We start from the raw sequence: 17,571 nt of genomic DNA, 5'->3' as shown, positions 1-17,571 counted from the left end.
AATAAACCTACTAACAGAGTAAGTGTAAGATAAACCGCATCTTATATTTCTCTTTCGAAAGTGAACTCACTTTTAAATAAATATAGAAAGATATTCAAAATGTGCCCCAGATAAAATGTCAAAAAATCTTAAAGGATAACAGGAATTTTTTAATTGGAGACAGCAGGAAAGAACAAGGAACGTGGGACTTAGCAGTGAAACTCGATGAATCCAAATGTTAGCATGTGTTTTTAAAAGTACATTCTTTGGTATTTAGTGAGGTTGTCATCCTTTGGCATTAATGGCTGTAAATGAAGCTTTAAGAGAACAGTATTTCACATGTTTAACATCTGACCTATATTCTCTAGGCCAATGTAGCGATGAAAATATCTATTTTTCCTTAGGTGACTTCTCTGTAGTACAACATTTAAATTTAACTTAATAAACGTTATTGTATGAATGTTATATGAATAGCACAGGCTACATGGATACTGGGGGGAATAAGCAAATAAAATACCATGACTTCTTGATCTTACAATATCAAGGGAGTTAGATCACAGACACAGATTGAGAAATTCTAAGGTTGACTTTGGTTTTATTTTAAAATGCAACAAAAATTGAAACCAGATACTTTTTTTTTTTTTTTTTTTGTAAATGAGAACGTTTTGGGAAAATGTGCTATAATGACCTGATGGAAGAAGATATTAATTTTATGGTATGTGGTAGTGAAAGAGGTTCTTTGGAAGAGACAGCATTCAATGCTGGCTTCGGGACATATACAGAACTTCAGGAACCAGAGGTAGCACAACTGTCAGAGAGTAAATACCAGAATAAAATCATGAATGAATAAGAGGAAATGGATCTTCAGGGAAAAATAAGTAGTCCTCTGTGCTAATACATAGTAGACTATGTATATTAGGATAAGGATTGGTAAATAATTTTTAAGAAAAAAAGAATATATGAAAAAAGATTTTTTGAAATAAAAATTTTACTGAGATATAATTCAGTGCCATAAAATTAACCCATCTAAAATATACATTTAATGTGGGTTTTTTTTTAATTTGTTTATTTTTCTACTGTATTTATAGAGTTGTTCAACCAACACAATCAAATTTAGGGCATTTTCTGGGTCCATGAACAATGCCTTTTTATTTCCCCCAAGCCAGTAAGAGAAATTTGACCTATTCTGTGAAGGACCTTAGATCTTGATTTACTAAATTATCAGTGCAAAAATTTTGAACTTTTTTAGTAAAGGGTAACATGATCACCATTGTGCCTATGGAAACTATTCTGGTAGCAGTGTATAGTATGTAAATCCGAAGAATCAATTTTTACTCTTACATATTCTCTGATCTACCCTAATTCTGTATACCTGTGGAAACATTTTTCCACTTATCTGTGGATTATATTCCATGGAAATTCCTTCATGTATAACACTTCAAGCAAACCAGTAAATATTTCCTAAGTAATAACATAGCACAACTAGGCTCCTCTCTTCCTTTGGTTAATTGTGTTCCCCTTAGAACCTGACTTTAAAGCACAGTAATAAGTATTTTTTTCATACCTCTCAAAACTACCTGGTTGACATACATGGTAGAATTATTATCCCTGTTTTAAAATAAGAAAGATCACAACCAGGGGCACCTGCGTGGTGCAGTCGGTTAAGCCTCCAATTCTTGGTTTCGGCTCAGGTCGTGATCTCAGGGTCGTGAGGGCTCGGTGCTCAGTGTGGAATCTGCTTGAGATTCTCTCTCCCACTCCCTCTCCTCCCCACCCCATGCGTGCTCTCTCTCTCTCTCTCTCTCTCTCTAAAACAAATAAATAAATCTTAAAAAAAAAAAAGAAAGATCACAACTGAAATGTTAAAGCTTTCTCGGGAGACACACAATTACCAAATGCCAAAAACATGATTGAATTCCTGGCCTCCTGACTTTACTATCAGGTCTTTTCCCACCATAGCACAGCTGCCCCCTCAGCTGTTAACCATGACCTGCCCTTATGTTGAGTCAGCAAAAATAAAAACTCTCCTTCACCCAGAAGTATGTTCGATCTAAATAATTTGGGAGGAGTTAGGATATGTGTTCTTCAAATGTGTTTTAAAACATTTTCGAAACCCAACTATAGAATTAGGAAATGCATTTTGTTAAAGAACCTCAGAATATTGAATTTTCTTAGAATGAGTTTGACAAGAAAAGCATATAGCCTGTGAGCAATAAAACGTCTTGCTAGGAAAATTTAAATCCCAGAGTAAGACTAACTAGTAGATAGACAAGCAGTTATCTAGAACCTGAAAAGCTTAAAAAGACCCTTCTTAATCACTAACTTTTCACTAATAACCAATTCCGTTATTCATCTGGCCACCAACTAATAAGCATTCGAAGGCTGCAAAGATCACTCGCAGAAACCATCCAAGAGAAATTCTCCCAGCACTTCTATGAGGAAGAAAACTAAGGCTAAGAGAGGTGCAAAAATTTGCTCATATCATTAAAGTCACAAGTCTTCTGACTCCAAATAAAAAGGGTATTTGCACAGGCTGAACAGAGAATGCACATTTTCTTATTCGCCAGGACTTCCATGGGGAGGCCCTTTCACTGAACAAGGTTGAGACCAAGTTCAATGCCCAGTTCAAGCCCTTGGCATTCAGTCCTAGTCTGGTACAAGCTTAAATTCCTAGAGGGGTGTTTTCTCTCTTTCTAATGCTGATGTGCCATGCCAGGTATAAAGAACATGAAGACAAATCATCCTTCCCTACTCAAGCCCTCCACCTTAACATCAGCCTCCAAACTGCATCAGTAATATTCTGACTCTAAGGTCCTGGCCTTCTTAATGAATGATTCTTTAGGAGCCTCACCATCCTAAGTCCTAATTCCTCATTCTTTTGAACATTCATAGGAAGGTTATGTGGAGATGCAGAGATCTCTGGACTTTGTGTGGCTTCCTCCACTCTGACACTTCCTTATTTTAATGCTGGCTACAAAGTTTTGACCTGTGGAATAGACCATGGTGTTTCACTGGTATCTTTCAAAGTGTCACCAAGTATTTCTTGGCAAACATAAAAGGCACACTAAAGAGTAAACACACAGGATCAAAACACAGGGGAAGAACCTCTTTGGAGTGAGATGATCCCTCCAAAAAGGTTATCAGAGTGATTTGGAAATTATCACCCATGCTATATAATGCAGCTTCCTACCTTTTTCTCTAAAAGGAGGTTGGCAGGAATGGTTTTCTCCAGGAATACCCCTAACACTGGCAAGAGTACAAAGGGAGAGTTGTTTGCCATATGTCTAAATATTTAAGAAATGGAAATCAAACTGTTTAAAAAAAGTTCTATCTTTATAATGGACCTTGAAGGTCAGGTTTGAATTTAGAATTCCCAGACTCTGCTCAGAGTTCTGTGCCAGAACCTGGCTCCATGGGAGACCTGGCCCAGGCTCAGCTATCTTCTTTCTCTATGCCTCACTCTATGCCATTTGAGGACCTCTGTTGCATTTGGGGCGACAGCTCAGCCTATAGTCCCTAGCCCTATACACATGCTCCCTCTTAAACAACCTTCCTTGAGGCCTATTAATCAACATATCAGCAGCGAAGTCCAGCTTCAGGGGCAGATCCAGCCTTGGAAGGTGTGTTAGGATCAACGGAGGCGGGGAATTCTTGCCTTCTGATAGCCACTGTGTCATCTAGAAGAGGGCAAGATCCAAGTGTGGGAACATTTCTGGGGTCCTGAAGAACTGCTTAAGTGGGAAAGGGTGTGACTGGAGGAGAGTCAGAACAGACCCTTTGAGGGGCAGAATCAAAGGCTTGAGCCCCTCCTGTCAAGGTCTAAAAGAGGTACCATCCTCCCTATAAAGTCCAAGCAGAAAAATCAAAAATATCCATCAGCTGCCCACCTTGAAAGTCATCATGTAACTACCTTCAGCTTCTAGTGGAAATGGACGGGTAATGACACTGAGCAGAAAATTAAGATTTCACCACAGCCCTCAAAGAGCACAGTTAACCAGCATACATAGGCATAGGAACAGGAATGCCAAACAAATTTAATACAGTGATCAAAGGCATAAAATAGTGAGTGCACGGAAGTGAATCCCTAAAAGCAGTAAATGGAGAAATAACATACCTAACGACAGATGAGGAGACGCTGATTTAGAGAAGTTAAGTAACAAGCCAAAAGTCACACTTAGAGTAGCTGGGAGAGATTCAGCCCCAGGTGTGTCCATCACTAAAACACAGATTTCGTCTACTTCTTGGAAACCATCTTTGGAGGTCTGAAGTTCCAACAGACGTATTTGCTTGCATTTTCCTTTTTTTTTTTTTTTAATTTCCTGCAGAAATATTTTAAAGGGCATCTTTCTAATAGATAGCTTTCCTTCACATGCACGCTTTACTTGTTTCCACTGGTTCCTTTCAAAAACCGCCAGGATGATTTGTTTTAGCTTTTGTTAATCTTAAAAATAAAACTGCTAGTTATTTTACCAGCAAAAGATTGGTTTATCGAGAACAACGCAGAGCCACAATCTGACAAAAACAAGCAGCGGGGAAAACCATAACCAAATCCCCGGAGCCACAGCAGAGGAGGGCTCTTTTATATGGAGGGAGGAGGGCGGAGTTGGAAAGGCTGTTGTAAACAGAAAGTCCATTGGAGCAAACTGGGAGTTGGAAGTATAGTGGCTTCTTATTGGCTGAGTTCTGACTGTCTCTCATTGGCTGGGCCGTTACCAGGGTGGAGGAAAGCCTTTCTTGTACCTGCGAGGTCCCTCTCTTTCAGTGGGATTTGTACCTGACAAGGAGTGGCAGGGCCTGAGAGCTCCTTCTGCCAAATATCTAGACTCCATTTTAGCGAGGCTTCTCATTGTTAATTTTCACATTTTGCTCATTTTTACCTTTTTCACAAGCTGTCTGCCTTATTCCACCTCTTATCCCTTTTTGTCTGTCTCTAGGAATTCACTGGACTTCTAAAATTCCAGTCTGTGAAGCTCAGCAGGGAACACTGCTTATCTGGGGATTTCATAGGAAAGGAGAAACTTGCATTTGAATAGCCAACGTTATCTCCCCTACATGCCTCACTTGGCTCATTACCCATTAAAAAAAAGTTCTTCCTTGCAAGTTTTGCACTTAGGTGATTATGAAAAGAATTAAGTGATGTGAATTTCTTAATCAATTTCATGCTGAGAGGATCAGCAAGTTATAACAGAAAGAGAATTTTAAGGGAATTTATACCCTATCTAGTTTGAACCTTCCTCTGTTTCCACCACGCAGGCCTGGATACTCAACATTGTCAGCAAAAACAAACAATAAATCAGTGGATAAATAAAAAACAGTAGTCCTCAACTACAAGACACCTTTTCCAACATTAGTTATCAGAGGCTGTGTGTGAAATGGTAGGGACATTTACAACTATTCTGGAATGTTATGTCTTCAGAAAGATAACATAAAATAGCTCCAGTTTGTAAAGCCCTACTAGTATCCAGATGTTTTATATTCCCTTTTCTAATCTCCCCATTTCTTTCAGTCATTTTTATCTTCATATAAGAGATAATAATAAAAGATACTGCAGGTAGAGAGACAGTCCCACAGCTGACGAGAGGGGGAGCTGTGACTCAAAGCCATCTGTGTAAGAATCCAGCTGCCACTGAGCCATCCGGCTCCTCCAAGGTAAGCCAGACTTAACTGTAGGAGGGCAGAATGCTAAAACTTAGGGGCCAGCATTTTGTCCCGCCCATGGAATAGTCCAGCTTATTCTTTTTCCATGGATCAGGAGCCTCAGTAGTTCCTGGAGTCATAGCCTAGCATGGTAGACAAGATGGAATTCTTGGAGTAAGATGGATCTATGTTAGAACCTTAGTTCACCAATTACCTGTGAGACCTTACACAAGTCACAAAACCCAACCTCAGTTTACTCTTCTGTGAAATGTGTATCATAGATATGAAATCAGTCCACAGTAAAAGTGAGCAAGAACATGACTTTCGTTTTCTCAATTCAGGTACCTTTCTATTTTTAGCTTTCATTCTGCAAAAGAGGAAGAAATACTTCTCAGTCGGTTAGGTGCCCCATCCCACTCCCTCCCTTATGTAATTTGAGAAGGCTTACAAAGGTGTCAGCAGTGAACAGTAAAGAGGAATATCCAAATATCTCTCTGGGCCAATATCCACTAAGGCCAGCATCGCCTTGTGTTGTGATTAGACTTCATGAAAGTCACCATAGAGCCATATACAGATCTGGTAACTTTCTTTCCTCTATGTGGTACATAGAAAGGTACATAGAGGCATTATTACCTCTATGGGGCACATAGAAATTTTTCTCCTGATTCCCAAAGATGCTGGGACAAGAGATCCTCTGTGACACTACAACCTCATCTATCCCAGTAGAGTACTTGTCATTTCTCCTGTAGGGTCTTGCCCTTCCATTGGGCTCTAACAAGATTGCAGGCCAGCAGTGGACATGCCCAGCATATCTGAGTCCCAGAGAGCTTGTTTTTAAAACTCATCTTTTATACATCAAACATAGAATAGCTTCATTTTGTAACACCCTACTAGGATCCAGATGTTTTGTATTTGCAATTTCTAATCTCTGCATTTCTCTGAGTTATTTCTCTCCTCATATAAGAAGTGAGAATAAAACACATTGAGATATAAAGAAATTTCCCTGAGATTCCCCAAAATTATTGTCAGTAATAATCACAAAATGACATGAATAATAATTATGGTCAGGAAAAAAATGCTTTCAGTGAAAATTATCTTTTATTAAACTTTGTACATATAATCATACCATTACAAAATAAATAATAAATATAACAATACAAAAAAGGGGGGAAGGAAAGAATTTATACTCTTTAATTGCATTAATGTTTCTTTGGAGGAAATTTAAAATAAGTAGTGCTCTATTGCTGTGATAACATTATAATTTAATAATAATTACAATAAAAAGACAAATTCTGTTAAAGATAGTTAAGTTCAGTAAAATATTTCATGCATGAACTAAAATATATATGCAACTAACAGAGTATACCTCACAGTTCATGCTGTTTAACTTTTTAAAATTCTAAGCACAAATAAAAATGTGATTAGTCACACATTATAGCAGAAGTGAAATAATTCAAGTTCTGTTTCCTTGTCTTTACAATCATATGTCATCATTGTTTATTTCGAATATTCTGCTTAAATGCAATGTATAGAGTCATTAACTCCACAGAGCAAAGCTGGAAGGACTCTGAACCTTCAACACAGTTTCTCTAGGAATGAATTTGCTTACAGCTGAGCATGTGGATGGAGGGATTTCTCATTTCCTGGGGCCACTGTGATTACTTGGTGGTTTAAAACAATAGAAATGTACTCTCTCATAGTTCTAAAGGCTAGGCATCCAAAATCAAGGTGGTGGCAGGGCCATGCTCCCTTCACAGACCCTAGGGAAAGTTTTGTCTCTTGTCTTCCAGCTTCAGGTGACTGTCACAGTCCTGGGTTTATGGCTGCATCATTGTTATCTCTGCCTCTGTCTTCAAATGGCCTCTCTTCTATGTGTCTCTCTCAGGTGTGTCTCCTAAAAGTCTCCTTGTCATTGGATTTAGGGTCCCCTTTCCTCAATAATCCAGGATGGTCCCATCTCAAGAACCCTAATTGCATTGGAAGAGACCAGTTTTCAAAATTCACACAGGTTCTGGGAATGAGGATATGCACATATCAGTTGAAAGACCAGGAGCTCTCTAAATTTTATGTAGAATATAATATTTATTAAAGGAGAACTTTTTTTAAAAAGCACAAACTAATTATAAGCTTATATAGATCATTAAAACTCAACATTAACAGCAGCAATTATTTAGAATTTAGACTAAGAAAATATTTTTATCTGGGAGAAGCATTTTATTACTGACATTGTTTAGAATAGCCTGCACATGGGAATAATAAAAAGCAGACTTGTAGTTGGTTTTATTGTTGCTGTTGAATTCTTGTCAATGAACCCCTTTACTGCCTGTGTTCAGGGCACACCTGGCCCCCTCCTCCTCCCACAAGGACCTATGCAACCCATTGCAGGCCATAGCCTCCCTGCCTTCCAATCCTATAAATGTATCCCACGGTTCACCACTTCCTAGGACTTGGCCCAGGGAGTGGATACAGAGCCCTTTTATTCAGAACTAACCTCCAGTTCCACTCTCTCTCTTCTTCCCCCCCACCCCCCGAATCTCATTTTTCTCTGATCCTAGAGAATTCTTTCCTAGTGTGAAGCATATAGAGTGAGGAGTAAATAGAAGTAAGTAAACTTGAACTTCTCATACCATTTCTCCCCAAGTTTTCTCTCTATGCCAACAGTTAGATTCTCTTAGGAGCCTGAGCATTTTAAACTATATAGTCATAAAAAGTCATTCTTTCCGGCTTTATGTTTCATATCATTTCCCTAAGGCATACCACACTTTGGGGACACTGCCATAGAAAAGAGAAATCTTTATCTACAGCTCTTTCGGGTTTGTTACTATGTTTCCGCACTAGCAGAAGCAGAGACTGGAGCTTAAAGGCTCACTTATTTCCCCAGGGCCTCACTTGACCAGAGCTTTAAAATATCTTTCCCTGGACCTTAAGCTTTAGAATCTGCTTAGTTCAATTAGCTGAGCAAGACAGGGATATGGATGCTGTTTAAGTTGTAGGTTTGATTCCTATATCCATGGTAATCACCATATATGTATATGATGTCATGAATACGTATGGCATGTTACCATGTATATCTATGACAGCTAAGTTGCAGGTGCGAGTTCTGTATTCTAATCACCATGTAAGGGGCAGGAGGTTATGATGTACAGGAACCCAATGTTACTTCTTCTTCCCCTGCCAAGTATTTTCTTTTTTTTTTAAGATTTTATTTATTTGACAGAGAGAAAGAGAAAGAGAGCACGCACATGTGCACAAGAAGGGGAAGTTGGAGAGGGACAGATCATGACCCAAGCCGAAGGCAGACATTTAACCGACTGAGCCACCCAGGCATCCCTCCCCTGCCCCCACCAAGTATCTTCTAAATACATGCCCCGGGGCACCTGGGTGGCTCAGTCGGTTAAGCATCTGCCTTCAGCTCAGGTCATGATCCCAGGGTTCTGGGATCGAACCCCACATCGGGCTCCCTGCTCAGCAGGAAGCCTGTTTCTCCCTCTCCCACTCCCCCTGCTTGTGTTCCCTGTCTTGCTGTGTCTCTCTCTGTCAAATAAATAAATAGATAAATAAAATCTTTAAATACCTGCCCCCTCAGGGGAGCCTGGGTGCCTCAGTCAGTTAAGTGGCCAACTCTTGATTTCAATCAGGTCATGATCTCAGGGTTCTTGGGTTCAGCCCCAAGTTGTCTCTCTCTAAAACAAATAAATCTTTAAAAATAAACAAATGCATGGCCCCCTCAGATGATATGTCTCCATTGAAAATATAAGGTATAAAGCACAAGCACAGTTCCTAAACAGGAAGGGTTAATAACAAAGAGCATGATTTAATCCTCAGTTCCTACAAACTAAAGAAAACTCAATGGCATCATCTTTCCAAGCACTCCTCGGCGGGTGGCATCAGCATTTTATCTGCCTTTACATATTGTAACCATTAGACCAACATGATAGGGGTCTTACGTTATTTCAAAATTAAAAGTGTGAAGGAGATTTTAAAAGTCAAGTTTTTTATTCTGGCACCTTCCCAAGGAACATCTGTGAATGCTTAAGAAGGGAGTTATTAAACTTCTTCATTTGTTCATGTTTCATTATTCATTCACCTCAAGGAGAACCTCAGCGAGGTCTAAATGAGAATTCTGTGTCTACTGCTGTTTCAGTTCATCCTTCACAATTTTATTTCTTCTGTTTTCCACACAGTTGCAATTTCCCTCTTTTACGTTGAAGTTTATTATATGGTTTCTGTACCGTCTTGGATATTTTATTTGTAAAATGTATTTGTGACAACTTTCACTGGAGGTTTCTTTGATTTTGCATACGTGTGTTCAGGCAAGGTCTGGATGCTGCTATACGGGGAGGATGGGGAAAGGAGTTTGCCCGATGGCAGCCTTCTGGAAAAAACACAGCTTTGGGGATAGCATGAGGGGAGGAGATAGCTGCCAGTATTGTGACCAGTGAAAAGTAGGTAGGGCAGTGTGTAGAGCAAACACGGCCGTTAGCATTTCCTTCTAATAAAGACTGTTCATGATACTTCAGATACCGCAGTAAGCAGGAAAAATTATCTGAAAATTAATGCCCTGCATTTAGAAGCACTTAGAAATCTAAAGAAAACAGAAAGGAGGAAAAAAATGTATGCCATCCTTATTTTATGTCCACTGTTTAAAATATAGTATCTCCCAAGGTTCATAGTAATGCTGGGAGATAGGTCTCAGTGTCATTCCTCTTTTACAGAGAAAAGTCTAACTAGGTCAGTTTCTCCCATAATAGATTATCCTTGGTGATGTTTATCGCAGTTGAGATTGTCCATTTATCTGTTGATTCTTCTATTGATGTTGTCTCCTATATTAGTCTGTAAGCTTAGTGAGAGCAGGGACCATGCCTCTTACATATTTGTCTGTTTGGTTCCAGACAAATAAGCAGATATTCCCAAAGTATTCCCAGAGTTCCACAAAGAATTCCCAGAGCCTGGGGGAAAAAAGTCATACATAATAGGTGCTTAATAAATATTTGTTCAATGAATGAACTAGTTTCATACCTTAGTGTTAGAAAATGACAGCACTGAGGTTGGGACCTCTGCATGCAATGGGAAAATTCACTGTAATAATTAATCTATTGTTTCCTTGCTCACTTACTTCTAACAATCTCTTTAACTCTACAAGATGGGGTTTTGGATAGCGTTGTAAACAGATGTGATAGTATACATATGGTCTCTGGGCCGTTTGACAGTCCCTTAATAAAGACGTTTTCCGCCCATCCCAGGAATTCTGTCATTAATCATGTAACATATCCCAAAGCTCACCTGATAACTCTACAGTTTGTCATTATTACTCATTAAATACCTGATTTGGGTCACAATATTGAAGCCCTGGGAGTCTTTAAAGAGATCTGTTTTTGCAGTAATGCATATGCAGATTTTCCCCTTGGCATCTACAAATATAAAACTGTGGTAACAGATGCCTTCTAAGTTTGAGAGCAAAAAAAAAAAAATATATATATATATATAGCTATTTAAATATGTCACTAGATGACTACACAGATTAAAAGGGAGCTCCCATTATCTGAGGTCAAACAGCACAGGAGCTTCATAAATTCTATCTTGTTGATCAATTCATATTAAAGGCCACATCTTACTTTGCACATACACACATACTTCTTCCTGCACAAAGCTATGCTAATGCTCTAAACATTTCTGGAGTTAAGAAATGTGTACCCTTACTGGTTATATTACCATTCTTCTCTTAATCTACCTCACCAGGTTTGTATCCCAGCTTTTAGGACTGTCTCTCTAAGGATCCTCCCATCAAAGACTAACCACTGAATAAGGAAAAGAATGGCTCCTAGCTACCTTAACTCATTACTTATTATAGGTTAAAGGTATAAACAAGTTAAATATCAGACCAGTTTAAAATATATTGAAAAATTATACTGCAAGGGAATTAGTGAAAAAAAAAAATGTAAAATAAGATCCTAAGATGGCATTCATAAGCTGATAGAAGATGCGCAATCTAGGAACCTGGAACCCATCCACACTCATTCTGCAATAAACATAAATATCCTATAACACTTTCATTCACCCTAAAAATTCTTCTCTCCTGGATGCTTGAAATGCTTCAGTTAGATATACTGATCATATCTCCACACCTTTTTAAAAAAATATTTTATTTATTTATTTATTTATTTATTTATTTATTTATTTATGTGAGTGGAGAGAGAGAGAGAAAGAAAGAGTGCAAGCTTGGGGAGAGTGAGGGACAAGCAGACTCCACACTGAGTGCATAGCTTGATGTGGGGTTCAATCTCAGGACCCTGAGATCACAACCTGAGCTGAAATCAAGAGTCAGATGCTTAACAGAGTGAACCATCCAGGTGCCCCTGCACATCTTTTAGTAGTCCCTACCAATATACAGAATGGGGTCACATTAGAGCCACAGTAACTTCTGGAGTCCACTTGAGTGAGACGGGATTCACATTTCTTCATTATGAAGGGCAGTCAGCACAATCTGAAAGGCCATTTCCAGAGTTCTAAATCTGTAGTGCAGGCAGGGCCCAGCTTCATATTAAATGGGGTTAAAGTTAGTAAAAAAGAGTGAATTTCATTCATGATTGCTAGATTCACTTTGCTTATCATTTCTCATAGCTGAGAGTATCAGTGAAAGTGGCCTAGATTGGGGCGCCTGGGTGGTTCAGTCAGTTAAATGTCTGCCTTTGGCTCAGGTCATGATCCCAGAGTCCTGGGATCGAGCCCCGCATTGGGCTCTGTGCTCAGCAGGGAGCCTGCTTCTCCCTCTCCCTCTGCCTGCCTGTCTGCCTACTTGTGATCTCTTTCTCTCTCTCTCTCTGTCAAATAAATAAATAAAATCTTTAAAAAAATGTTATAAAAAAAAGAAAGTGGCCTAGATTATGCTGCTGTAAAAACACCAAATATCATTGGCTTGAAACAACAATAGCATATACCTCACTAACACCACCTGTCGTTTCTGGTTGGTTGGGCCCTCATTCTGCTCATTGTCATTGCACTCCATGCTGGTGGAGGAACCACTGTCTGGAAATCAAAGCTTGTGGGAAGAGGGAAAAAGAAAGCTCTGGAGGGCCTTTGCACAAGTGATTAAATTCTCCCACTGAAAGTGATACATGTTACTTTTGCTCAGTACACACAGGCTAGGACTGCCACTCGCTCTACACAAACAAGAGAGTCCAAGAAATATAATTCAGTACAGTGGCTGGGAAGTGACAAGGGAGAAATGGTTAATAAGTAGCATTAATAACCACATTGCATCAGGCTTATAACTTCAAAAAGAAGGAAGGATAAAGAGATGAGACAACTTCAAAATGGTGGTCTTACCGTGGAATAAGACATAGCAGTGCAGTGTTGATCTCAGGCTGCTTTATTTGTAGGGCTCCCATTATTCTGGACTCCTTTGCTTCACTTACTTCCCTTTTTCATTATCTAACATTCCCAGTGATATTCTGCATTGCCTTTTACCTAGGAATGTCTTAAAGTCTCCATGGGTGATAGTTTTTCATGCTGTTTTGTCTTCTTTTTATTTGCTATATAGAGTATAAGATACTTCTTTGGTGGTCATGTTCTCTGTTTCTCCTGAAATTTGCAGGGGTGGAGCGGGGGTGGTGTGGATACCTGCAACTCAAAGCAAAATATCTGGATTCTAAAAATCTAAAGGACTCTGATTCAAAGATTATCTAATGCTGATTGACTGTTTTATATCACTGGATGATTTCCTTGATAAAATATTATGAAAATGGAGAGAAGGATTTGTCCATCTCTTCAGATATCATGAATCTTTAGGGAAGAGAAATCATCATTATTAGAAAAGGAATCAACCAATATAAATGGGAAAATGTATGTCTTAGAGCTGCAGTTGAAAGGCTGTATTCCCTCTTCTTATAATATTGGTCAAAAGCACAAGATAAAAGCATTTTCTAAGATTCTGCAAGGAAGACAAATCTTGGTCTTTGCTCTGCATAAATTACTGGGTCACCACAAAGAGTTCAAGGTTACTGAAGGGATACAGTATCAACAAAAGGGAAATAGAGATAAGAGGAGGGGCAATTAAAATAAGGATAAAATAAAAGGGAAAAGAAAATACATAGAAGAAAACACAGTAGGTTAAAAGCATCCTATTATGCTTATCTGAGAAAAAGCCATTATTCATTGATTCCCCCACCACTTCTCCCAGTGAACACAAAGAGAAGTCATCAAGCACTCAAGGTCCTCTGTGCCGTGAAGGATTAATTTCTCCCAGGGAAATGTTTGGCCCTTTGTACTGACTCCTAAGAGATAATCTCTGAGCACTTGGCATTACCTGCCTCATAGAAAGGTCTTTGTTTAACTGGGGGCCATATCAGATAGTCTATGTAAAAATGTAATTTATGGCAGGGGCAAGGGCGGTTCAGACCATGCTTGGTCAGCTCAAATTCTAAACACCATAGCCTGGTTGAACTTCCCTGGTTGGCAATAATACTCCATGCCTGTTGTTTCACATTGTTGCTTGGAGAAGTAAGCACTGTCTGCTTTCATTGAGTTCTGTGAGTCTTTCTAGCAAATTACCAAACAGGACAGTGATCTTGGAGAACACTAAACTGGCAATTGGTGTCAGAATGAGGGTGGCTTTAGGACCCCCGAACTTGTATCCTCAAAATAGTCTATTGCATTCAATATGGTTCTAGGTTATTTCGGCTCTCCCAGAATAGAGGGACAGATAATGAGGGCCCCTTAACCACTGGGGCTTAATAGTGGGAATATGTAGGAAGTAAAATATGGTAGAAAACAGTGTTGGCTTCCTGAAAGGCCAGGCTTCATAGAGAATCAGAATATGATTCAGTAAAAAAAAAAAAAAAAAATGCAGTTGGTTTTTTTTAAATAATTTATTTTCTTTTTTTATTTTATTAAAACATTATCTTTTCTCTTACTTGGGCAATCGTTCCATTCCAATACTGTTCTCATCATTTATAGTGAGTAACTCATCTCCATATCTGTTCCTACTAATTATACTCTACCAACTAAGTTTTCTCTGCTCCCACTACTGCATGGATGGTGTTTCTTCATGCATCTAGTAATTCATAATTACTCTCACATTTGCTTATTGTCTTCTCAGTGTGTCTTTTGACTTTCACTTCTACTACATAATTCTGTTATGTTCTGTATGTCATGCACATGAAACTCTCTGAGATAGGATTTAGTTGATGAAATTTCTGTCTAATTTGGACTATTCACACTTGAGAGGATAGTCACTATGCCAAGCCACTAATAAAGGCTATTGGTGGTCTTTTCAATGCTGTCCAGTAGAAATATAATGTAAGCCACATATGTGATTTAAAATTTTTAGTAGCCTCATTTTTGAAAGAGGGAAAAGAAACAGATATACTAATATATCTAAAGTATTATCATTTGAACAAGTGATACTAGCTACTTACCAGCCACATGTGCCTGGTGGATAGTTGAAAGTCAGGTGGAATAGTGATGAATCCCAAACTTCAAAACCTAGTTGTTACAAAGAAATGTAAGATAATGATTATTATAGAAGATTCTGAAGGCTACCATACTTACTTATCATTAAATTTGAGCCCTATCACTTACTAGCAGTAAAGTCTTAGGGGAAAAAAAAACCTCTGTAAACGTGTAACTGTTGGTTTCCACATATATAAAATAAGGTCTGTATAATATATTCCTAATTGAGTTATGTATCTTTCAAGGTCTTGGAAGGAAGTAAATTGTACACTCAAACGAAAGGCTTATAAAGTGAATAGTTACAGAAGGGTTAGGCAAGGTTAAGGAAATCAGCAGAAAATGGGACTAGAAAGGATGATAAGGCTTCATTTTACCACTCCATTTCCTAGTCTAACCTTAAGGGGATGTTGTAACCAGAGCAAGTTAGGTTGAGAGTTTGGAGGTTTGGATGAGTGGCCACATTATAAGAACTGACAGAGCCCAGGCGCTACCTGAAATGTTGTGAGGTCAGCAGGGAGCAAGGGTCCCTGGAGCCTACCTCCCTGAATTCTTCCCAGTTCCATCTCCTACCAGTGATTCTCACTGGTCAAACCCAACCAGAATTAGGACAAAGTATGAAATCTGTGGAAGTCAGTCATCTGGGTAACAGAGCAGGGTGGAGGATGAGTCCAGATGGGGGAAGCTAAATGAAAGTAATAAGCACAGGTTATTGTGTGAGTCGAATGAAGAAAAAATCCATGTAAAACATTTAGCATCGTACCTGGCACATAGTACACACTCGATACATATTAGCTATTACTATTAATAACATTGTTTTGTTTAAGTTCTGTACTTACTGTTGATCCAATCGGCTGTGATCAAGAGAGTAAGGGTGTACATGGGTTAGGTACTTACAAGAGCTGATAGCCTCTTGACTGACATGGCCCCCAATCTCTCTGACATTTCCTGTCAGATACTAAATATTCAGCCAAACAAAACCTATAGTTCCCCAAATTTCTCTAATTATACAAGTTGGAAGCAATCCAATGGGAGGAAATCAATTTACTGAAAGCCTGTTCCATTTGCCAAAAGATCACTTTGTCAATGACAATATGCCAGATTCACCAAAAGATACTTTCTAAAGACTTCTTTGTTTCTATTAATAATGTTTATGAGAATTTTTATTTAATGATTTGACATATTCTAAGAGGGCTGCAGAGTTAGATCGCACTCGGAACCCCTACCTGTTTCTCTTAGTTCCACACTTCAGTTTTCCTTCTCTCCGTCCTATATTCCCCTTTCCTTAGCTCCTGGGTGTTCCCTGCCTTCTATGGGTTTTCAATATCTTGGGTCTTCCTTCTCGATTTCCTCTGCTTTCCTACTTGTTATCTGTGCCAAATATCTTCCTTCCAGATCAAGTTTCTCCTCCATTCTCCTCTCTGCTCTAAGACTGACCTGTAGGGATGGCATCATTGGGCTCTTTTATCCCTTGGCTTTCAGAAGGATAAGATCAATGCACAACCACTAGCAAGAAAGTAAAAGAAAGTGAAAGAGGTTGAAATATTTATTCCTCTATGATAGCTATAGCTGGCACTGTCCACAGACCAAAACTCATAGCTTCAGATGGCTCTCCACACATAGCTCTTTCATCTATAAATTCCAGAAATTTCTCCCTCTCCTCTAACTTTCAAAACTAGGGTGGCACTCTACTCTTGGGGTACAAGTCTTGGGATACTACACTATTCTTTGTGGTTCCCCCACACTCTATCGACACCTTTGAAATAGTCCTTCTTTATAAGCCTTTTTGAATTATTCTCATTTGGAAATGCCATCTTTTCTCTCTTTACTGAATATTATCCTTTAGTATTTTTACTCAGCATCCTTCAGTTTCCCACTTCTTCTCTGTCCAATATTTTTCACCCTCTTTGGCAGAGAGAGGGTAGAGGGGTTGAAGAAAGAAAAAGAGAATAGATGCAAAGAGATGAAGATGGGGAAAGGTTAGGAGAAAGACTGAGAGTTAGGGAAGAGTCATGAGGAGAGTAGAGAACCCAAAAGCCCCGTAGCAATCTTCCATCACGCACCCATCCATTGTGAATGGCTAGAAACTCAAAACTTTGCTTTGATTTATTTTTTCATTTGGCAAAAATCATTTGTTGAACTGATATTTAAGCAAGTGATTTTTTTTTATGTTTACTTATTTCGCTTTTTCTTATTTTCCCCTTATTTTCCTTCTAAAAACGCCACTCATTAAAAGTCAAAGATTTGTTTTGAGTTCCTCTAATCTTTTGAAATTTTTGGTGATTCCTCCCCAACAAGATGTACATTTTTCTAATGTCAAACTTTGCAAGGCATGTACCTTAGTGCTATCAAAGCAAAAATTATGCTGGACAAAGTTAAACATGTAGGCAAATGTTGAAGGTTACCACAATAGGAGAAAGAACCCAGAATGTAGTTGGAATTCAACTTCACTGAAACAAAGGATAGGGAGCTTTTCAAGAATGAGTCAAGGGGGCAGATCATAGGCCA

Source organism: Eumetopias jubatus, unplaced genomic scaffold (genome assembly GCF_037043125.1).
Source record: "Eumetopias jubatus isolate StellerSeaLion01/CBP00866 unplaced genomic scaffold, mEumJub1_p1.0 scaffold_13, whole genome shotgun sequence".
Lineage (NCBI taxonomy): Eukaryota > Metazoa > Chordata > Mammalia > Carnivora > Otariidae > Eumetopias > Eumetopias jubatus.
This window is presented reverse-complemented; position numbering follows the sequence as displayed.